Source organism: Bemisia tabaci, chromosome 2 (assembly GCF_918797505.1).
Source record: "Bemisia tabaci chromosome 2, PGI_BMITA_v3".
NCBI lineage: Eukaryota > Metazoa > Arthropoda > Insecta > Hemiptera > Aleyrodidae > Bemisia > Bemisia tabaci.
The window spans coordinates 62,325,180-62,346,416 of record NC_092794.1 but is presented as its reverse complement, the minus strand read 5'-3'; the positions used below and the strand labels follow the sequence as shown (position 1 = coordinate 62,346,416).

Below are 21,237 nucleotides of genomic sequence, written 5' to 3'. Positions count from 1 at the left end.
TTTCATCAATGGCACACTATCGTAAGCTTTCTGGAGATCCACAAACACTAGATGTAATTCCTGGCCAACTCCCTTCTTTTTCTCTATGACGTGGATGATGGTAAATAAGTGATCAATCGTTGACCGACCGGCTCTGAAACCTGCTTGCTCTTCCGCTTCATGTTCTTTCCACTCCTCTTCAATTTTTGCTTTCAAGATTTTTCCATACACTTTGCTCAGGGTACCTGCAACCGACAGTCCTCTATAGTTATCACACTCATCTCAAAATACCATAGGAATTCTTATAGCCGGCTGAAGAAGGCTACAGATAATCATATGGCTGGCTGTAGAATGCGGAGAAACTCATACGGCCGGGCTATACGAAGCGATAAAAAATTATGCAGCCGGGCTATAGTTCTTATCGCCGGGCTTTACACTTTATCGCCTGCTTGTTACTTTTTCGCCATCGATTATAAAAGGCTATAAGAAATTGTGTAGAAATTCGTGTGCTTTGGAAATCATTAAGTTTGATACGGAACCACCTTAATATTTACAAAACACATTATATTTTCCTTTAATACATATTTTTTCCATTAATTAAAATGAGAATAATCCATACAGAATGTGCAAACATTTCAAAATCATGAGTTGAATAACGCTGACTCCGCCAGATTAAATATTAAAGCCTAACACAAAACGGAGCGGCGACGCACTGGCGCCTACAAACCTAACAGGGATACTTCACGCATTGCGCAACGCGTGAAGTATCCCTGTTAGGTTTGTAGGCGCCAATGCGTGTTTCGCGCTGGCCCGGCTGCCCGCCTGACACGGCGCTTGAGGGAACTATTTCGCACCAGAGGTATTGCACAGTATCATACGAAACTGAAGGCGCTCTAATATATTAGTAATGACAAGCATCCATCAAAAGTACGGAGCTTTCCTCGCAAAATAAAGCAAGATACTACGGCCCAAAAAGAGAGCAGTATTCCAAAAACTCACCAAGTCCTAGCATCCGCAATTAGTAACGTTTAGCATACACTTTATCGCCTGGCTGTTGCTTAATCGCCATCGGCTATAAAAGGCTATAAGAAATTGTGTAGTCGGCTATAGAAGCTATTGGAAATCTTACAGCCGGCTGTAGGTCTATGGTATTTTGGAACACAGATTCTACTGCCAATTTTTACCAGGGTACCGTACCGTAGTAACATTACGCCGCGCCGGTAGAAAAGTTTACTGTTCAATACTGTTAGGCGAGTTTTGAAATAAAGAGCGTTTCGTCGTGCACTAAAGAGATATTTAGCTAACTGGCCGACTCAATGTATATAGAACATGCATATGCATACAATGTGCATATGACATGACAATGCCTAATACAGTTATCTTCCATAATTTGAACTTCACTGGGCATAAAGGAACCGCACATAATGGGAAATTCTATACTCATGGCTCCTTTCACTTAGGCCGCGTTGCCAGATAGTGCTGATTTTTCAGCACTTTCCCCCATTTAAACACATGTAAAATATCTGCACAATCTCGCAACTTTGCACTTAGTGCTCCTATCTGCGTTTCATGGAAGGCAATCACCGCCGTAAATTTAATTACATGATGAAGCGGAGAAATCGCTGTGAAATTTTCACGGCATTTTTTATCCTCTACTGAGTGGATTATGAGCAAATCCCTTGTTCACAAAGCTCGGTCTACGTTCGCGAGTAGTTACATCGGCAGTACCTAGACCCGTTTTCGGAACCAGTGGCAATTCTTGAATGTTGGCATCGCTGTTTTACCTCCATTTAAATCCACAGTAAGTGTCGATTCCATATCGATACGAAATTGACTGTTTTACACATACATTTAAATGGACTATAGACAATGCTATCAACTTTCGGGAATTATCACTGTGTGGGGCTCATCACTCAGAAATTTTCCTGCAATTACAATTCTAAGAAAAACAAAGATCAAAAAACAATTTTTATAAAATTTCATAATCAAAATTAAAAATAATGGAAAGTGACTTGAATAAAAAGTAAGGAATCGACCGATTCTGAGCCCGAAAACCCGAAACTCCAAACCATTCCAACCTCGAAACAACCAGCTTAGGTGCAGCAACCCCCCCTCCTCCCATAAACTTCGTGAGGGAGGTCAGAGGAACGCGGAGACCCTAAAATTCGGATTCCTTGGACTCCTGACTTTTTTGCGTTTTTTTAGACTCGATCCATTTATCAGTATATTTCACAAGTTTCCATTGGCGGATACAGCGATTTGGCAACATTGTTTTTCTTCATTTAGACCTATGAAAATGTATCGATTCTTGGAGGGGCCAGGTGCTCCGATATGAATCGATCATTTAATATGGATTTAAATGGAGGAAATCCGATGTTGCTAAATTGCTGGATCCGCCTCTGCAAGTTTCAGAAATTGCCGGAAATATTTCAATTTAAATTTTACGAAATTCCATCCTTTGCTTGATGCGTTCCACGCGAATATCATGAATGGTCTCATTTTGGGGCTGTTGATAGGATCCCTCCGATCGGAAAGGCGTAATAGATGATGTCATTGATGGTGGGGTGCGAAAGGGAAGTTTTGCGAGGTAAGGGTCAGCGCCCGGCGGAGCAGCGGGTGCCTGGAGTTGGACCGAACAGCGAACACCCCCTGTCCCTCCCCGTTCAGGACCCGGGGCCGGAGACTTAATTCGCTCAAAATGTGTTTGTATCGCAGGGAGCATGAGGCAGGGCAAAGGGACCAAAGGGTGGCTCACTTCCACATACAACGGCGTTGCCGTCCTCTCGTCAATGTTGCGTCATCGGGCGGAAATTCTGAGGGTATGGACTTGATCGACATGAATCAATCGAAGAATAAAAACGTTAATCGATTGACAAAATTCGATCGATTCATGCAGGGTTGTCGATCGATTCACGGTTGTCAATCTCATCGGTGTCGATCGGTTCGCGTTTTAACTTTTCGGTCGATTCATGTCGATCGAGCCGACACCGGTTTTTTAATAATCTGTCGATCGAATCGGTGTCGATAGATTCACTTCACTGGAAAAAAAAACACATTGGATCTAGAGTCCAGACTCTTGAAAACATCGACAAGAAAAATACTCTTGATTCAATCAGATTTTTGCTTAAATCAAAAGGATATCCGCTCAAATTAAGAGGCTTGGTTCTTGATTTAAGCTTAAATCGGATTGAATCAAGAGTATTTTTTCTTGTCGATGTTTTTAAGAGTCTGGACTCTAGATCCAATGTGTTTTTTTTCCCAGTGTTTGGTTTTGTCAAAAGAAACGTATAGTCATGTGATGATAATAAACAACGAATTTCTTTTGCCATTTGTTACCAAAGTTGCACCGCACTGAAAATTAAGTCAACGATGAAACTGCAGAAATCCGTATCTCAGTTTGCTTGTTGCAGGCTTCCTGTCATACTTTTTTTCTTGAATCGAAAAAACACCAGTCAACATTTCTTAAAAACTTTCGTGATTTTTCTTTTCTGTGTAAAGAATAATCTGTGCAAATTTCAAACAATAGCAATGGATTGTTCTCCTTTGATAAAATGAAATAGGAGCCAAGATTCCAAAATACCACACATGAGATATGCGTTCCTGCAGTTTCACTATCAAAATGAGTTTTTCAGAGCAAATACACTGTATGTTTTCAAAACTCAATGGTTTTGAGAAGTTGATAATACTAATGGAATTAAATTTTACTGGTCCAAATGATTGACATTGAGACAGGATGCAATACTGCTGAAAAAAAAGTCACAGTTGAATAAAAAAACAAATAAAATATATTCATCATCCTTACAAAACGTTGATACTATAAAATTATCAGAGGTCAATAACTAAATTATTGATTTTACATGCACTAAGTACAGGAATTTTGGGGGTCTTTTTTTATCACAGATATATAAAATTGATAGATTCAGAGCCTCCGGTTCATGCAATGGTACAAATACAGAGAAGCACATTGAATGTTACTCTAAAAGCACAGAATATTTGTACTTAAAAATATGGAAGTTGCTCCATTTGGTGCCAAAAAAAGGACCAAAAGCAGTCATCGTGGAATTATCGGTTATTTTTATGATTTTCGGAGAAAGAGGATTTACAATTGATGGATTAAGCAGGGCACTTGAGCTAAAGAACATTGAAACTAGTGCTGAGAGCCTGCAGATTGTACACCAATGTTCTTCTTCGCGCTTTTCATGCTTGATGAAAAGTTGTAAATGAGTAGCTTAAAATTGCTGAGATCTCAATTTCTTCAAAATTGACATGGAATAACTTTGAGCACAAAACCTCTCGAATAAAAAAGAGGAAAAAATTACTTTTGTCTCCTACTTGCTCCTCTTTTTTACTCCTAGGTACAAGCAGTACACATGGCATCTCTTAAACTTGAAGGCTTCCTCAGCCTCTGTATTTCATATGTATATGTTAAAAAGGCAGTAGAGTTACAGGGACAAATACAAGCACAGCCCTCAGTCCCTTTAATTTTTCAGTTTTGTTCCAGTGATAAATCACAGTGCTTGGAATAAAAATGGAGGAATACCACTGATGGTCTGTTTTTGACACGACCAACTTCAGTTTAGAGGTTCTTCATGCACTCAAAGTGAGAGTTTCAAATCCATCTACAAATGGGAAAAATTGATGTGGCAAGAAATCAAAAGCTTTGAATATTAGGTCATGCTTTTGTCAAATATTCCCTTACAAAAAGAGTTAAATGCATCTTACGAAGATAAAAGTGCTTTCAGTTGTAGATACAAACTGTATTTATGTATCATAACCAGACTGTTTACATTCTTCCACAGAATCTTCACTTTTCATTGCAACAAATAGATCTGAGGCGTCGACCAATTTTTCTTCTTTGTTCAGCTCTCAACTGGACGTATTTCTATCAAACGGAACTAAGCGCCAATTTGAGTTCCTTTTGAGGAATTTAGAATCCCGAATAGCGCGTTCTGTCAAACGGACCTGAGCGCCATGGAAAAGCATTGCGAGTATAGGACGGAATAAGCCGGACGCCCGATTCCGCCGCCAATCCAAGCCCCCCTCTACCTTCCTCACCATATGGCGCTTAGGTCCGTTTGATAGAAATACGTCCAACTTAGGGTAGAATCCAGTGAAATACAGAATTGCTTTATCCTTTCCATTTTGTTGCCTGAAAAAAATAAAAAAGATATATTTTAAGGAACCAAATTGAAATCTTAAAGCAGTGTTCAATACTGTACATCAACTTCTCTCTCAAATATCAATTATTGAACAAAATAAACACAAGCAGTGCAACAAGAATGCAGAAAAAATCTGACTAAATATGGTCAGCATTAACTTTTCTGCTGTAGCCCAATGTATTTCAACAAATTGAGGGAGTCCAGATCTATTTACACCTCTGAACTGACTTCTCATTGTCAGGTTATTATTTTTTTGTCAAGGAAAAGAAATTCAGAGGAAAATGATGATAATGTTACTTTATTCTTTACCAGAGTATCAATGAATGAAGTAAAAAAACCTGAAAATCACATTGTGATGTACATCTCGGCTCATGTTCTGTTTTTTTTTTTTCAAAGAAACCAATAGTTTCTATTGATATTTTCTGTGAATTGTCTTCACTTTTTTCACGGTCAACAGCGCAGCAGCGTGGATCAGCGAGTGGTGCGGTTGCTTCATTTGCAAGATGCGAAGTGTCGAAGCATAATAAACGCCTTCAACGAGAAAAGATCCTTTCCAGCGTGGCCTTAAAGGTCGGATAGTTGCATATTTCAAAAACCCAATCAACAGAGTTGCAGACACTGGCGGATCCAGCAAATCGGCAACATGGTTTTCCTCCATTTAAACCAATGGAAATACATCGATTCTTGGATGGACCGGGTGCTCCGACAATAATCGATTATTTTACATAAGTTTAAATGGAGGAAACCCGGTGTTGCCAAATTGCTGGATCCGCTTCTGGTTGCAGATACCGTCAAAGAGCTTCTTATAACCGTAAAAACTAGCCCGAAAGGGCGCGACTTCCAATCGGTGATAGGTCAAAATGTCCAAACAAAAATGTCCAAAAGTCAAAATGTCCAAACCCTGAATGCCCGAAAATCTAGAAAGGCCAAATATCAATAATGTCCAGCAGACAAATAAGTCCAAAAGTAGGTGAATGTCCAAATTAAGTTGTTATAGACAAGAATAATTTTTTTTTTTTTTTTTTTTTTTTGGCTTTTCATGACAAACGGGGTAATATTAGCCACGTTTGTTATGTTTGTCAAAATCACTCAAAATTTGAAAAATAAATCACAATGCATTTTTGGAAGTAAGAATTTGCCTGCTCTCATGAAAAATTTTATCACCATATTTTCCTGACCTGCATCTCTCCATTATCCGACGCATCTGTTTCTATGGCTGCATTCACAAACAGCTTGCCAACCTGCACCCAAAAATCCAATGACAGCTCAACCAATGCCTAATCTCACATTTGGACATTTGCCTACTTTTGGACTTATTTGTCTGTTGGACATCACTGATATTTGGCCTTTTTAGATTTTTGGACATTCAGGGTTTGGAAATTTTGACTTTCGGACATTTTCTTTGGACATTTTGACCTATCACCCTTCCAATCGCGCCAAATGCAGAGTTTTCTTGTGCACCTGGCGCACTAAAAAGCCCGAGTGAAAGTAACGGGGAGCCTCCGGGGCAAACGGGGGATGTGAGCTGGAGCTGGGAGGCAGGGCCGGCGGGTGGGCGTGCGAATTCGGACGGAGTCGGAGCGAAAATTGATTAGCATTTATGTGTGAGCGACTCGGGCGACGGAGCGATAAAACTGATGATCGATAGTATCGCTTGTTTACAACGAGATGCGGAGCCGGCGGAGGACCCCGCGGTCGCCATGGCTACGACGCGACGGCCCGGCCGAGCCGCGGCCGGGCGCGCATGTCGCCCGCCGCGCCGCGTCCCTCCACCCACGTCGCCACCCCCACCGCGGAACCTCCTCGCGCCCGCGGTGAGTGTCTGGCCCCAAGTCGATAGCTGGCCCAAACGCTTTTCGCACCTGCTAGCTCCGGCTCCGCGCCCTCGCCCTCGTATGGGTACAGCCTCGCAGCAGCCCCGAGTCCCGAGTCCGTGTCCTCAGCACCCGCGCCTCTCGACCTCTCGCGCCCCTTGAATGTGCTCCTGGTTCCTCGCCCGAATGCCGCGCTTCGCCCCGGCGGCCCCGGGCCAGCCGCCCGTCTCCTTCTGATGCCCATGTCGGGAGTGCTCGAGGCCCGATCTCCCTCTCACCGTCGTCTTCGTCTCCCTGGCCCCGGGCCTGGCCGCCATCGCCCATGCCATGGACCCGCTAACTCCGTGATCCTCCCGCCCAGGTGTCGCAACTTATATGAGGAGCGCGTCGAGACTTAACTTTCTGCGTACTGATAGGTAAGCATCCGCTATCCTATACCAACCCCTAGATTAACCTAGCTCATATATCAATGGCATAGTTCAGTACTGAGGAAGAACGCCGTATGAACATTCGAGGGTTGCCAAATTTCCTCTGAAGAAATGTTTATTTTTGAGGAATGTTTTGAGTAGTTTTCCCTGAAATTTTCAGGGTATTCAGGCCATAATCTGAACAAAATTACCTGAGAAATTTAAACACGAATTTTCATAAACTTTCCTGAAAATTAGTGATTTGTCACGGGAGGTTTGGCAACGCCTGAAGGCTCATACGGCGCTCTTCCTTAGCACGGCAGAGTGGCAGGGACAAGAATCACGTCCGACTCAACTTACTGCGCACTGATAGGTAAGCACCCTTTACCTCATACTAACCAGAACTAATCCTGGACTAACCTAGCTTATAAATCCATATTGTATATTTTAATGATAGAAAACAAGAATCACAGCGAGACGCAACTTACTGCATGCGGGTAAGCACCCACTATCTCATACTAACCAGAGGGAAGCAACCCCTTGACTAACCTAGCCCGTAAATCAAATGTATAGTTTAGGAATAGAGGCATGATATCCGTCGAGACCTAACTTTCTGTATACTGATAGTAAGGACCCAGGATCTTACTACATCTGAACTCAGTTTGACCCAAAGGCAGGAACTACTGCTACACTAACGTAGCTCACGTATCAACTGTTCAGTTCAAAAACGCTACATCTCATTTTTTAGAAGGACGGTCTTATGGACTCACCTAGTTTAACGTCTCAATAGGAATTTCAACAGGAAAAGCGTGTATAGAAACTGGAATCACTTCTGCAGGTGACTAATTCTACTCCTTTTCTCCATCCGAGCACTGTTCCGCGACTACTCGTTGAGTCTGATCGGAGAGGATGAAGGATCGACAAACTTCCAGAAAAGTGGAGGTGGTGTGTTTTCGATCTATGCTTCAACGAGTCCACCGACAGTTGCACTTGTCCTTATGCTCGAAATCAGCATCCAATCAGCTTTCGTCAATTCGTCCTATGTGCATAATTCCTTTTGATAAAATTATTTTGCACGTAGTTACTTTCAGCATAATTGTGACCAGATGTATTCCTGAATACGACGAATTGCCACCTTACTGGGACTTAAATATGTATTTAGCCTGCAATCATAGCAACCTTGCGCAGGCAATTAACCCTAAATCTGCGCACTTCCTGGGAGGAGGCGCAGACGGCGCGGCGCCCAATGAGAGGAGGAGGGGGAGGGGGGAGGGATGCAATTGAATTAGAAATGCTAAAGTCCTCGATTTCTAAAGGCCGATGTAGAAACCGTATTCACACAGTTCATATGACCGAACTTCTTCCCTCAGTGAAGAACGCCAGGCAGCTGTATAAATCTGTGTATGTGTTCGTGCCCAGAATTTAACTCATAGCACATGTGAACTTTTTCTTAACTTAACGATTATTAACTCAACTTTGAGAAATTTTAATGAGCTTAACAATTGATCTTAAATATAAACCAATGGCATTATCGTTTTTCTTGCAAAATTTTAAGTGAGAAGCCAATAGTAGCCCCCTCTAGATGGGGCTTCTGATAATCTATTGGACGACGCGTAGGAGTGAATCCGTCCTTGAAAGTCCATTCATAAATAAATTTTCCAAAATTTCCCACGATGACATACATTTCCCGGCGCTTCATAATCTGAAGATCGCTTTCGGTTGTCATCTACCCGGAAACATCATACTGCCTCTGAAAAATGATACATGTTCAAAAACCGCAACACTCCGAGGAAATGAAGAGGTGCGCGCTTTCGATGGTCTGACACATTCCCATCAATAGATCCGATGTATAACAGGTCGCCAATGACATGTGTGCTACGTTGAGGATAAAATCATTACTCATTTTTTGACACACGTCGGTTGACAAGGAGGTTTTCGATTGCCGCTGTCCTCAAGGAGGAAACGATCAGTTAGTAAGAACTCTTAAGTGCTGGGGTATAGTAGCACCCGTTCTGACATGCGAATCCGCTTACATCATGAAAATGAAGGTTACGCTTATCGATGTGGTTTTAGGGAAGGTGTAGTAAGTATAGCACGGTGGACGTGACATACTCAGACTAAGTTGGTAGAATTAAATAGGTATAGGACTTTTCTACGTTTATTAAAATTAAACGTATTTAGCAAAATGAAACTCTGGGGGGAAAAGGATTTTCTGGTTCATTAGGTTTGCCCGTTGTAGTTAATTGGCAAAAGTGATCAAATTTTGCAGTTCGAAACTACAATTCCTGGCTCATCTGTAAAAACACTTAGAAGCATAGGGAAACTAATTGTACATACGTTGTTCTTAAACTAATCCAGATATTGTAGTTCCCAATTGCAAAATTTAGTCAAATTCTCTGGGAGGGCGACTAACAATTGGACTACATTTTGCAAGAAGGACCACGATCTCTGGCTCCTCCATAAAAGCACCTTTCTGCATAGGGAAACCGATGATTCATGTGTTGTTTCTGAAATGAGCCAGAAGTAGCGGTTTCCTCTTGCAAAATTTGGTCCACTTCACGTTCACTTCGATCCTTTTATGTGAACTACATGCCGTTGGTTTTACCACCTAACCTAACCTAACCTAACCTAACCTAACCTAACCTAACCTAACCTAACCTAACCTAACTGCACGGCAACTTTGCACGGAAATACGGCAAATCGGCAGATAATCTAAGGATTTATGAAGTATGAACGCGGTCAATTCTGCAACTACGTTAGAGCGTGGATTTTGGTTTGACTCCGCTCTGAAGTCAAGAAAAAGCGATGAAAATGCAACCTCTTGTCAGTTTGAGTTCTCCCGGTGGTGTAGGTAATTGGATTTGCGTCATTCGTAAAATTAGACGGGCGCATTCAACATGATGCTTCACTTTTGAAATTTCATAATTGAGTGCTGACACAAATGATTTGCGCGTTGACAAATGAGAAATGAAGATTATCTGCACTTTTGCCAAACAAAACACACCTCGTAAGCGACGGTCCTGGAACTCCTCACGACAGGTTACACTCGTGGCTAGCTTCACTCACGGCATTTTTCCATACAGTCGTGAGAATGGTGGGAATATTTTAACTGTCCACTGTACAAAAAAACCAGCAAGAGAAAAGAAAATCTGACAGGCGCAATTATATCGCATTTTTCCATTTACCATAAAAAACATTGAGTTGGCTGCGCCGCGTAGTTTCACCGTCGATGCGTCATTGAAACACAATTATCGAAAATTAATTCTCAAAATATAAAGGACTATCTGGGACAGAGGCGATAAAGTATTCCGTAAGATACTCAAGTAAAAAGCTTGTCATACTAGGTTTTAATGATGGGTATAAGGGGAAGAGGGCCATGCTCTGGCTTAAGCAATCTTCCCTTTTCAAAAAAGAAATTTTAAAATAGAATTCCGGTCAAAATACATTTGCAATTATTTTTCAGACCTTCTCCATTGATTTTTGAAATATGGGTGGGGGAGGGGGTCAGACGAGTTGTATGAGATTTGAAAGGAGGGTGAGAAGCTGTCTCACGAGTGTCATATAAGAGGGAGGGGCACCGGGGCAGTGCTCCAATTTCCCGGAACTAGTGCCGAATTCCGGAACTTTTGAGATTTTCCTGAATTTTTCACAAAACTTTTAAAATTCCCGAAATGTTCCGGATTTTTTGCATTTTCCGAAACTTTCTCGGAAATTTTGAAACAATCCGAAAAAAATCCCGGAACGTATGACTGCCATGGAGTGGGAGAAGTTGGAACCAAAAGGTTTCGAGCCCCGGAATTTTCGATGGACATGGAATGGGAGCACCGGGGGGGGGGGGGGGCGGCTTCAAAAAGTCGGCTGAAATATCTCACATGATTATCTCATCATGAGTTAACGGCCCAGAAACAGTAATCATCAACTCGAACGCATGAGTCCAGTGCTCGCCGAGCAGATCTCATTCTCGTCTGTTCGCTTTTCTCTGAAGAACACGTTTGACACATTTTCTCGAGGCGTGCAGCGTGTGTGGGATGCGGGAGCAATGCGGGACGCGGGGCCGCACGCCGCGGGAAACTCTCACCTCTTGGTCGCGGTTATTTATACAAGTTCTCAAGCGAAGCATAATCAAAGTCAAAGCCTCGATCCGGGCACTGCACCGCAATAAGTCGCACCGCGAGCTCCCAGAAAAAAGGTCTCGCGCGTCGGGCGTCGGGCTCCAAAGGCGCCGTAATTACGGACCGGGATCCCAGTTGCCGCGCCGCCCGCCAGAGGGCGCCGCTCGCCGCCGCACCCTGGAGCTAGACTTCCAGAGAAATCGGACTTGAAATTGGACCATAAATTAAAAAAAGGAGGTGTTTGCATCTTGAGGCTTGTTTACCCTGTGACGTAGGTCGGTACAACCTGGCCAGCGAAATACGGAATTCGAAGTATGAAAAATGAACCATAATGTCCCATTTTTTGGCTTAAATCAACTCATGATATAATTTCAAGCACTTTTGTTGGAACGACTTTTCTCCATTAATTACACTATTTCCGAGAAAATTGATGATAAAAGTCGCTATACCGACCTACGTCATCAAAAAAATCCAAGATGCCCGAAATGCAAACACCTAATTTTTTTCCTCTATGAAATTGGACTGCGCTAAGCAGAAAGGGACCAAACCACATTAGATATTGTCAAATTTGATCGGGGAAATTTAATTTATTTTCGTGGAAACAGTGGTGCGGGTTTGTGTGCAAATTTCTGTGAATTTTCTGCATAGTACGAAGCAAATTCCTCAAAATTTTCAAAGGAATCCGCATGAACGTTGTAGCGCACAAAATTAAATTGCCCAGCTAAATTTGACAATCGCTGATGTGGCTTGGCTCTTTTCTGCTAAACTCGATCCAAGTCATAAAAATAACGCGTAACGCATAACGCCTGAGACGTAAAGCGTCCGGGGGGTTGAACTGCGAAGCGGTCAGGAAGCGCAGTCCCCTAATATGAGAATAAAGTCGTGAAAGCAAGAGAAAACGGGAAAATAAATGATGATTTGAACCACCAGGAAATTTTGGGTGACTATCAAGTTGATTTGGCATTTTTAAGAAAGTTGCCGTTTCCTATTGAAGCAGGAGTGGAGTCAGGTATCGCGAAGTAGAGAGCAATGCACAAGTCGTCGTTCCTCTGACGTAAAGGCGTGTACCGATTCCCGCATGAGCCACAGAAAGCATGGATTTACACGTAAAACAGGGCTCTCGTTGAAATTGAGATACGCCCTTACGTCAGAGGAGCGACGAGGTGTTAAACGCGGTCGAATTGCTGACCTAAGTTGCAAATTTTTATGGGCATTTTATCGCTCAATAAATTATAAGGCGAGCCTTCCATGAGGGGCTCAAGAAAAAACCACCTTTCAAACTTCAACGTTTTGTATTGACGGAGATGTAAGCTTTGAAAGCTTACACGGCTTATCCGCGGGCCCGAGGGACCAAATGCATGAGAGACGAATTGCGTGTAAAGTGCGTGAAAGTGACCCCGCTGGGAATAGCTCGAAATATGTGCGTATTCCGATAGAATCCTCATTGCTGGGAATAATCATCTGGAATTCTAACCGCAGTGCAACTCCTCCGGGAACCCAAAACCAAGTATCATGTCTATGTCCTCGCAAGGCAGTTGAAGTATACTGCTCAGAAAGAACGTCGTATGAACATTCGTGCGTTGCCAAATTTCTTTCGGTAAAATACGAATTTTCAGGAAAACTTGTGAAAATTTTCCGCCCAATTTTCACCAGAATTTTCTTCGCGATGTGATCTAAATAATCAGAGAATTTCAAATAGGAACATTCATTATTCGTCTCGAAAATTAATATTTGAAGAGAGGAAATTTGGCAACTCTCTCATCTTCATAGGGCGTTTTTCCTCAGTACGTTTGTATAGAAGGTAGCTTGAAAGTTTCCATTTTTTTTCCGACTTCGCCCACCCATTGTGCGCCGGGTGGACGCGCCCTGGCAACACTGCCCGGGAGTCCCAGGTCTCGATCCCAGGAAGCACGTAGTTACTTGCTACACTTGTAGCTGAAATTAATTTCACGGCATCGTTCCAGATTTTTTGAAACAAAGCCCCGCGGAAATGTCGGAGCTGAGGTGCGAGGTTTTTGAGGCCGGAGGGTCTCTCGTCCTCGCCACGATGACTTTTCTCGCGTCTAACACCCTCCCCCGCCCCCCCTCCCACTTTCTTTTCATTTCCCCCAAAAATTATCCGGGCTACGCTCCGTAAGAGCTGAGTTTTCCTAGCTACGGAGCGAAAGTTCACAGGGTTTTTTTTTTTTTTTTTATTATTGTTTTTTGTTTGTTTACTGTGCTGTTCTTGTTTCTGACGTCGTTCTATTACAGGCAGAATTCCACAAGCGGCATTTGAACTTAGTCATTATGCTATCATTGTAGATGTCTCTGAATGTTTCTATTTTTGCTTTAAAACTTTCGAACTTATCCTAAAGGAAAGTTTCAAATCAAGCTCGACAGTAACAGAATAATTTCAAATGGTCCTGTGCCTTGATTCTCCCTTGGTCTTTAAACAAATTATAATAAGGCTGGCTCCGGGCTTAAATAATGTTTTTGATATACTGCTAAAATTTTGTAAAAAAAAGAAAAAAAGAAGAAGAAGAAAAAAAAGTACCTTTTTCATTGTGGGAACCGACGATGACACTATCATTCATGACGTTATGTAAATTTAAATATAATTTAAAAATTGTATAGTAATTATTTATTCATTGATATTTCATTGTTTTTCCTATAATATGTTGAAAATATTTCACCGCCGGAAACATTAAACTAACAATCTTTGCGTCAAAGTATGAATAAAAGTCCGTCATGTCTAAACAACAAGTTTATTTTTTTAAGAGAGAAGAGGTAATATCATTTCGTCTTCAACGCCGTAGTTAAAGCCTTGAGGTTTTCAACCTCGGTATAAAGTATTATTGATTGAGATGCTCACTTTCAGCTCGTATAAAAACTATAAGGCTTATAAGGCTTTAGGGAACAAAAAAACATCCCTATCTGTGCAACCTCTATACAATGCGTGGAACGCTGTGACCTGAACTGAGACTATCCAATTATGCTGTCCACGTATCAAATCGATGTTAGGGTATCAAAAACGGAGGCTGTTTGCACGGATGAACTCTAATACTTTGATCTTTGATAGCGGCGTTGAGTGGCATATATTCGCACGACGCCACTTGGTTCTGAGACAGCGAGAGCGCACGGCAAATCGTCGCGCCTTCAATTTTGTGGATCTGCACCACGGTCATCCGTAGAGTACGTATAGTTGTATTCAGCGGACTGACATCAATATCAGTCGAAACTGTGGTAGCTACATTTGGATCGCAGCTCTTGCCTAAAGCAGTTAGGATGATAATTGATGTAAGAACTAATATAGCATTTGTTTACGAGGGAAAAAAGGCTTACGCATGATCAGTTGTGTACCCTATTTTTGGAATACTTTCATATTTGTTTTTTAAAAAAATTACTCTAGAATATTAGAATTTGTAATAAAAGGAGACTGAGTAGAACACTCATGCATGATAATAATTTCATCAGCGTTATTCAATTTATGTCAATGTACCTTAGTTTTGTGTGGTTTTATCCAATTTGGCCCTAGTCTACGTAAAAAAAAGGGAAAGCAAATACTTTAAACTTGATGAAAAATTCCCTCTCTATAATAAAATTTTACATAAGCTCCTTAAATTTTGCAAAAAAAACCAAAAATCAGAGCGCTCGCATGAAGGCTTCGTTTTTATATTTTTTATCGGTGCGTGATTACAACTTCTGAACACGCTAACATGTTCAAACTTGCGTTCAACAAATATTATTCATAGATGAATATCCTAATTATATTTGTTGTATTCTAGAACTACTTACTCATATTACACTACCAAAAACACAAGACGCAACTATTTATAAATACTAATTAATTAATTAATTTCACTAAAAATTTAATAAATATATAATAAATGGAATGAATTTCATAATCTTAGGTAAAACAAAGAAAGAAAACCAATCAAGTTTTTCTCAAATTGAAATTGATCGCATCCGATACGCCGCACACTGGATCAAGTCAATAAGAGAGGTCGGACAAAATCTGGAAACTTTAAACGCTTATAACTCCGTTTACACAAAACTTTGAGGTCCTTAAAAGAGCGTCCATTGGTTTCCTCGTGAAAATGTGTTCTATTAACACCCCTTGAAATTTAAAATGTGACGAAATTAACATCAAGATTTACGGTTTCAGTCGAACATTTCATGATCGATTTCTCTAATTGACTCGATCCACTGTGCGCCGGTCCGTACACCACAGTGGCGTGGCGTGAATGATCGATTATCGATATTTCTCCATTTGAAGCTATGGTAAAGAATCGATTATTAAGGTGTTCGCTGCGAACACCCTGTCTATCGATCCTTTCCCATAAATTTAAATGGCAAATCAATCGATACATCGCAAAGCACGCCACGCCACTACACCATGCTTCCCGTTGAGAAAAACGGGATCCTGCGTATTTTTTGCGACATCGCAATGTCCTCGAAGAGCCACGGTTTTCGGAATCAAATTCATGAGCCCTAAACAACCAAACCGTCGAGGAAAGCCTCGAAAGACGAGATAAATAATTAACCCCGGGGTTATGAAAGGCGACGAGAAAATCAGGGGGGGATTATATTGAAGGAGGAAAAGAGGGAAATGAGCCCGACTGAGGGTATTTTGGCGCGAGGAATAAAGGGCGCGGGCAGTACCTGAAAAGTGTGGAAACAGCGCGTTGACCCCGAAGACGCCGGGAGATTCGACTCGGAAAGGGGAGAAAATCGGGTTGAGTAGAAGTAATCCAAAGAAAAGAGTTGAAAGGGAAACAGTGAGCGATGAGAGGGGGGGGGGGCGGAGGACGGGGAGGAAGAGATGAAGACGGAGCCCGAAGAAAATGTTGCTTGTAAAATATCCGTCAATGCTTATCAGTCTCGGAATAATGAAGATTAATGGAGCTTAGCTCGTGGAAATCCATCATTTTTTCCGCGAATGAAAAGCCTCGCCCGTTGACAAGCGCGCGGCACAATCGACACTACAAATGCCTATGTTTACGCTCCTGTCCTTCTTCGTTTTCTTCCCCGCCGATCCAAGATCCTTACTCGTGTTTCCCCTCCGACAATTGGACCACGTTAAGCAGAAAGGGGCCAAACCGCATCAGCCATTGCCATCAGCTAAATCCAAGAAAAGGTGGAAATCCAGAAATTCTTAAACCATAAATAAAAATTATAATTTTTCTATTCAAATTTATAGAATTAAACTTAAATTGGTTAATATAAAAAATATTATATTTAACCAGAATACTAATTAATCAGAAAAGCATAGTTGTATAGCTTATAAAATAAAGAATAAAAAGGTTTCACCTAATTCTTATACTATAAATAAACCAGCAGATATGGTAAACATGGAGTTATTAATTGGGGAATTTAATTTTTACAGGAAAATGGTTATGCAGATTTTTGTGCAAATTTCAATGAATATTCTGCACAGTACGAGGCAAATTCCTCAACATTATCAAAGGAATCCGCGCACACGTTTTCGAGTAAAGAAATGAAATCCCAGGTTAGAAGTAGTCGAGTCAAATTGACCTGATTACTTCTAACGGTATCCTATCTTAAGTTGTAGGTCTGTACAATGTACATCCTAGTAAAGAATCAGACGTCAAATTGAAAAAAAAAGCGAATGTGAACACAACCGAACATAGGAGAGATGTAATCAGGCCTCGTGAATTAACTTTTTCCCCGAAGCTGAGCGGCACCTCATTCGCAGCATAATCATATAGGAGCACTCAGTGTGGGTTCACGCCTCGCGCCATCGCGCCTTCAATTTTGAAGATACAACACGGACATCCATCGAGTACGAATAGTTGTATCTCTGCGCCGTCGTCAGCACGCGTCCTTTTCCTTGCTCTCTCTCCATGTTGGGTCGGTTTTGTTATTCTCGTTTTTAGTGGTGCTCCAAGGGCCGCGTGAGCAATACAGCGGAAGATGGAATGGATGTAATCGGGCCCCGTTTTTTAACTTTTTTCGTGATTTTTTTCAATTTTGCAGATACAGCACGGACGTCCATCAGAAACGGATACTTATTGTATCTTTGCGCTGTATTCAACGCGCTTTAATGTGTCTCTTATTTCTGAAATTTAAGAAAAGTTAAGGTTGAGTTTGCCCAAACAGTGTTGTAATGTGTCCAAATCAATAATCATTTTGGAAGACGAACAGGAAAAAATAAATATTTAAAGATCTCTCTCTTAAAGTTCCCTGGCTTAGGCGCACGTCTAAAAATTGTTATTTTGGCGAGAGTTGTGTCGTGTCAGGGAAGTTATTTTGACGACCACCCATGGCATATGGTGGGGGGGGGGGGAGCTTGAGGAAGCACCAGTAAGTTACCAAAAAGATAAACGTGTGAAAAGAGTATCTCTTATTATAAATAACAAAACTCCAAAACATCAAATCATTGTATATACTTGTCATTTTGATTCGACCTGGGACTTTGCGTATACAAGAACGTCTTGGGTACCTAGGAGCCAATATATGACTCTATAATATAAATTTGACCTCGTTAAGCAAAAAGGAATCAAGCCACATTAGCAATTGCCAAATTTACTTGGGCACTTCCATTTTTCACATGAAAACGGTTGTGCGGATTTTTGTGCAAATTTCAGTGAATTTTCTGAATTGTACAAAGCGAATTCCTCAACATTTTCAAAGGAAATTGCATGAACGTTCTCTTGAAAAAAATTAAATTGCCCAGTTCAATTTGGCGATAGCTGATGTGGCTTGGCTCTTTTCTGCTAAACGCGATCCAAGTCATAAAAATAACGCGTAATGCCTGGGACGTGAAGCGCTTCGGGGGTTGAACCGCGAAGCGGTCAGGGGGCTGCGCCCCTGTTAAAAAAATAAAGTCATAAAAGCAAGAGAAAACAGGAAAACAAACAAAGATTGGAGCCACCAGTAAATTTCGATTGGCTACCGAGTCGATTCGGTATTTTTAAGGAGACTGTATCATGCCGTTTCCTATGGAAGCAGGAGTAGAGTCAGGTATCGCAAAGTAGAGAGCAATGCACAAGTCCTCGCTCCTCTGACGTAAGGGCGTATCTCGAATGCCACGTGAGCCCTGATTCATATATAAACCCATGCTTTCTAGAGCTCATGCGGAAATCGAGAAACGCCCTTACGTCTGGGGAGCGACGAAGTGCACAGCCCCTCCATCGCGCGCGCACCGTCTCCCCTCTCATGCTCAACCCCACGCGGGACCATCCACGGAGTATCGAGTGCTGGAAGTCTAAGTCTCTCTCAGGAAACTTCCCGACACGAAAACGAGAACATCGTCGCTCCACCCTGATGGTCATTTGACTGCAACGCACAAAGTGCACGGAGCTTTGAGTTTTCTCTCCGCGCCGCCGCGCCGCACAGTGGATCGAGTCAATTAGAGAGGTCGGACATGAAATTCTTTACTAAAGCTGCAAATTGTTATGTTCATTTCGTCACATTTTAAATTTTAAGGGGTGCTTCTTGAAGAAAATTTTACGAGAAAACCGATGGAACCACTTTTAAAACCTCAAAATTTTGTATGAATTGAGTTATAAGCGTTTGAAGTTTCCAAATTTTGTCCGACCTCCCCATTGACTCGTTCCACTGTGCGCCGGTACCGGCGCGACGAAATTGATCGTATTCGATACATCAAACGAACGAGATTGTATCGATATCGATTGGTTTAAAATGTAAACGTAGCCTCAAAAGTCAATTGAGTAATCCGAGGGAACGGGTTTCTTGTCATAGGATTTTGATTCCTATGGGTATAAAATTTTAAGGAAAAGTGAAATTGTAAGGCATTTTCTCATTTCCAGCTTTTCCTACCTAAATCCTAAAATTTTGTTTGGGGTTATATTCTATTTGAACCAAACAATACATCGAACCGCACTATCGAATACGATCTATTGGGCATTGTAATCAAACTATATGTTTTGTAAATATAACTAGAACTTGATTTTACACGCATTACCTTCCTCTTCTAACACAAATCATCTTTAATTTAGTCAGAATAAATTAGTACTCAGGAAAAGACTTCCTTCGTAAAAAATACAGGATTTGCTTTAGTCCTCGAATTGGATCTAGTATCGACTCTGGTTTTTCTGTGAGTTTCTAAGGTGTGAGTTCACGTGGACAAAAACCATTATTTTCTAACTTACGATTTGAATGTGAAAAGTATTAACCCGTCCGTAGTATTTTATACGTAAGATTTTGAACAGGAAACATATATTGTGGCTTTTAATTCCGTACCCTGCCGTTAGATCTGCACAACAGTATGACCTCTTGAACATCACCGATAAGAATAAATCGATTTATCGATCGACTAATCGCGATACCTCTCTATGACGAGGGTCTGGAATAGTCTAGCAATGGGCAGCGCTCAAGCCGACTGGAGCCACGAATACTGCTTTGTCTGCAGTTTTTGAGGAATTGCGCGCGTGCATTCAACAGGTACATACAAACTGAGGCCATTCAAGTTCATCTTGAAACATTATCATAGTTTGAATTTCGATGCATCGACTCCACATATCGAACTTTCGCGCTACCGTCTCGCCGGCTATGAAACACATCTTTGCTGATATCTCCCTTCTAACGGCCCGGTTAAAATCGTCATAGATCCATCTCCAAGAGAAGATACTCTTAAAATCTTTCGTCCGATCAGGCAAATTTCACACAGCAATCGATTTAAGTTGTCATTGGTCGATGAGAAAGGGCATTCAAAACTGCTAATACGTTGCGTTCCTGGTCGAGGGGCTCTGTCAGACGGGTGATCTTCGTCCAAAGGTTTCTCTCTTCCTTCAATTACTTGAGTCGTGTGACACAACGGTTAATTTTTTAACCGGTAGGTGGTTTTGATGACAAATAATTTGAGATACAAATATCATGCCCTTATCATTTCTTTCGCTCAAATATCTTACTTGAATTGATAACTAAGCGCGGCGTGTGCCTCCCAATCGTGTCGTTTTATTACTTTTTTCGCTCCCCTTGCGGGTTAGTGTGTGTTAGTCCTAAACGCTATAATTCATAATGAATTGACATTTATTCACTGGTCGAGGATTCCTCATGATTCCAAAAGAGGACTATCGATTTCTTTGAAATTAAAGCATCTATTTTCAACTCAAGCATATCGAGAAAAGTCTCCGCGCTAGTTGTACGCGCCTTCACATTCTAAATTAGGCAAAATTGACCTCCGCCAAGTACGAATAGTTATCGTTTGAGGGGCACGGCGTAATGGCAGAGGAAATCCGTGTGAAGTTATTTTGGGATCTTGGTGCGTGAAGTGTACACAAAGCAACATCAGAATAAACACACCGAAACTCTGAAGAACTAGGACAATTTAGATACTCTACTTTTAATTCAAATCGAAATAAATTTGTAATTTGAGCGTCCTCTTACATTCATGAGAATAATTACTTTTATGAAATTGATGAATTAAATTTAATTCACGGGGATTGAATTAGCCGCTAAAACAAGCCCGTTCTACTTAATCCACCAAACAATAAACGGACAAACTAAAAAGAATGAAGAATTCCATTCATGTTCGTATCGATATAAAATCAATTAAAATTATATGAGAAGAACACATTTTTTCACCGTTTCGGCCGAAAAGTATCCGTCACATCGTCAGAACAATTTTTACTTTTCATATTTTCACTCAGTACATTTTTGTTCTTCAATTTTTTTATTAATACTTTACTTGAGCTTTTTAAACTTTCTCCAACCTGGAACTTAAATTATAGCCAAACATTTTATTGTTTTCAAATGATCGAAATTAGCGGAACAATTGGAAACAATTCTATTAAAGAAA

General features: G+C 41.3%; 1 protein-coding gene across 10 annotated transcripts in view; it reads left to right on the top strand.

Moving 5' to 3' along the window:
* The first annotated feature begins 6,942 nt into the window (after positions 1-6,942).
* The window catches only part of GluClalpha (glycine receptor alpha 1), a 55,914-nt gene continuing 41,619 nt past the window's right edge, over positions 6,943-21,237 (top strand). For 3 of the 10 annotated variants that reach the window (XM_019055090.2, XM_019055089.2, XM_072296019.1), the window contains exon 1: positions 6,948-7,368. The gene's annotated coding sequence lies outside the window, so the exon portion shown is untranslated. Of the gene's footprint in view, positions 7,369-21,237 lie in introns of all 10 variants that reach the window. The other 7 variants (XM_019055086.2, XM_019055083.2, XM_019055085.2 and 4 more) reach the window with 4 other exon arrangements.